This window comes from Erinaceus europaeus, chromosome 11 (assembly GCF_950295315.1).
Source record: "Erinaceus europaeus chromosome 11, mEriEur2.1, whole genome shotgun sequence".
NCBI classification, from domain to species: Eukaryota; Metazoa; Chordata; class Mammalia; order Eulipotyphla; family Erinaceidae; genus Erinaceus; species Erinaceus europaeus.
In genome coordinates this window covers 91,211,784-91,215,491 of record NC_080172.1, presented here as the reverse complement: position 1 = coordinate 91,215,491, position 3,708 = coordinate 91,211,784, and positions in this window count along the sequence as shown.

The window sequence follows — 3,708 nt, the reverse complement described above, 5'->3', positions numbered from 1 at the left end:
GCTGGAAAAAAAAGGCCAATGAGTATGAGACCAACAGAAATGACCAGAATAGTTTGCTTTTATATACTTTCAGATAATGAATTAAAAGAGAATAAAAATGTGTTAATTAGTAAAGTTACAAATTCTGTCTACTTTAGTTTTTGTTTGTTTTGCTATTGCACTTCTTATCTCTGGTGATAAGAATACCTTTTTCTCCTGCCTTTACATTTTCAAGTGGTGAGTCCATTTTCAACTTTTAAGGACAAAGGAGTGCTATATTGTCCTTTGTGCATTAACTTTTTAAAAATTACATGATAGTTCAAGATATTCAAGATGACAACATAGCACATTTTGGAGCAGCCTGCTCTGAACGCTAACAGTATGGCAGAATTTTGTCAAAAATTAGTTTCACAATTGTGGTATGATTACAAATTAAAATAACTAGAGAAAGGAAACTCTCCAAAAGTTTCTAAAGAAGGAATATCACTAGACAGGATCACCACTGAAGTGAGTGAATAATGCCTTCTATAGAAAGTAGAAAGCTTACAATGGTTATGAATATACAAATAGAAATATTAATGGTAAAATATAGAACTAGGTGGATCAAACAAAAATAATAAATGAATGAATGACCCATGCACTACGGAAAAATCAACTTAATTATGGTGTGTTACAATCGTTTCTTTTTGAATAAAGTCCAGCTTTAATTAAAATCTTCTCACTCGATCAGATGGAGTTGCAGATAAGATTGGTTGAAACTATCTATTGTTCTTATTCATTTTAATGTGCTGCCTTTCAGCAATAAGGAGATATACAAAAGAAAAGTGTTTTCGCTAACCATTCAAAAGGGTCTGTTATGATTCTAAATTTAATTAAATTAGATTAGTTGCATACCATTTATATTACTAAAAAATTCAAGCAATTTCTAACAGATTCCTTTCCCTTACTGTCATACGTCATATCCAAATTCAAACTTATATATGAAAGCTATGCTGAACTGTTTTTCCCTTTAGTAAACACAGAATATTTCATATAAAGTAGTTTTACATTCCTTTCAACCTCCCAGCAAATAAAATTAGAGGTCATTCAAAAAATTATTTAATATCCATATTAAGGAGACAGACAACTCACCATTTTAAAAAGTCCATATATATTAATGGTTTACAGTGAGGAATACTTTCCCATTTCACTTTTGGTTGTACATTAACTATTGAACTTTCTCTAATGTGCTTTCTGTGAACATACTTGGAAAAATAGATGTAGAAATAATCTGCTGTACATATATTTCTGTGACGAAAGTCAATCCAGCTGCTCAAAAGTTATTTAGATATTGCTTTACTGATACAAGATGCCACTATTGTGAGGATGTAGTGTGGATTTTTATCCATAAGTTGACTGAAAATGCAACAATATTAAAGTTGGGTATCAAAAGAATTGAGTTTCAAGTGTCTGCGATGACCATGGAGAAAGGAAAGTGAGAGATTATGAACTGGGTAATTCTTAGCCCCACTAGTTGGTATGTGCATCAAAAAAATTAAAAAAAAAAAAAAAAAGAGACAGAATCCAGGAGTCAGATCCCCAATTCCTCCTTCTGAGGGAAAGGACAGGGCTTTGCAGGATGAAGGGGGAGTTGTGACAGTAAAATTATCATCCACCACCTGCTGTAGGAAAAGAGAAGAAAAGGTCATAAGAGTTGGGGAATCTGGGTCTTAGGTATCTATTCCTTGTTCCAACTCCAGAATATAAAAACGACCATGTGCTAAAATGATCAGGATGACTTGAAGAACAAAAATCCTCAACCCCCATACTGTACAATATCACTTAATTAAGCTTTTTCTCTTCACATAAAAGGCTGGAATGCAGATTTTATAATTTGCGGTTACATCAAACAAAAATAGATGAATTGAACTATCTCATTATTAGTGTGTTTCCTATAGTTTTCAGCCAGCTAAATTATGGAGCGACTAATTATGTGGCACTAGATAACAAGTACTGACTTGGGCGTTTGGACAGAGATTGGAGTATGCTGGAAAACTTTAAGATAAGTTATTAGTAAAAATGTAAACTGTCTTGTTTGTGAATGTATGGTGACTTTTTGAAAAGGATGCAGTGAGAGTTTCTAGATATAGATAATTTTTTTAAATCTGAGATAATGCTTCACATATTTCAGGGCAAGAAGTTTAACAACCATGTGACTCTGCTAATAGAGAATGTAAAAACTGTAAGTAATGAACTTTGGTGGAGGGTGTGTTCACTTACACTAATCATATATGATTGTGAAATTAAACCACAGAAATCTTAAAATTTTATAAAACTCTTTTAGATCACTAAAAAATAGAACAGAATTGTTAAAAAGGTATCTAATGAAATAAGTGATCTATCTATAAAAATTATCAGTACAAAATACTGAATGTACTAACTGATGTGAGTTTCTTTTGGAAAATATGAAGGAGAGTGGGCCAGGAAGTGGTGCAGTGGACAAAGCATTGGACTCTCAGGCATGAGGTCCTGAGTTCAATCCCTGGCAGCACATGTACCACAGTGATGTCTGGTTCTTTCTCTCTCTCTCCTCCTATCTTTCTTATTAAAAAATAAGTAAAATCTTTTTGAAAAAGAAATAAAAGAAAGTATGAAAGGGGTACTGTGTGGTGGCACATCTAGCTGAGCACACATCTTATAATGCACAAGGACCCAAGTTTGACCCCACTTGTAAGGGGGAAGCTTTGTGAGTGGTGAAACAGGTCTACGGGTATCTCTCTTCCTATCCACCTCTACCTTCTTTCTCAATTTCTAACTGTCTCTATCCAATAAATAAATAAAGATAATTTGAAAAAAAATTAAAATAAAATACATAGGAAGAAAGATAAGTGTGATAAACAAAAAAAAAAGTACAGGACTTAGTATCCTTAAAATGCCACAATGCCTTCAAGTTCAAACCATACTGAAATTGGGAAAATAGTTTGTGCTCATAAAGTCAAATCCTGGAACACTTGAAGGAAAGAATGATTTAAAGAATAAGTGGAGGATATTAGTGTTTTGAAAATTATAAATAAGACTGGGCAGTTGTCTACATAGTTATCTGATTTATCCTTTCAATGTTTTATAATTTTTTTGTGCATAGACTATATATTTCAATATATTTATAACATTTTTATTTTGGAGATACTAATGTAGATGACATTATGTTTTTAATTTTAAATTCCATGTGACTGTTGGTACATAGGAAAATGACTGATTTTTTTTATACTAACATTATCTTCTTTAGTCTTGCTGTAATTTCTTATTAGTTCCAGAAGTATAATGAATTCCGATGATGGTGTGAAAATCTTAAAAGCAGAAAGAAAAAAGTGATTCAGGGTAACAACATCTCTAAAGACTCATTAATCTGGGAGCAGGGCAGTGACAAACCTGGTTGAACATACATGTCACCATGTGTAAGGACCTGAGCCTCTTAAGTTCCCACCTGCAGAGAGATGCTACACTAGGAGTGAAGCTGTGCTGCTTGTGTCTTTCTCCTTCTCTCTCCCTTTCTATTTCCACCCCCCCTTTCTACTTCTCTATGTCCTATCAAATAAAAAATAATAATAAAATATTTTTTAAAAAAAGACTCATTCCACCTCAAGGGGTTGGGATAGGAAGGCAGTGGAATGGTAAAGTACTGGGGGAAAAAAAAAGCCAGTCAAGAATTCTAGTGGGAGATGTCTCAGTAGGGCAGAGTGAAGAACTTTC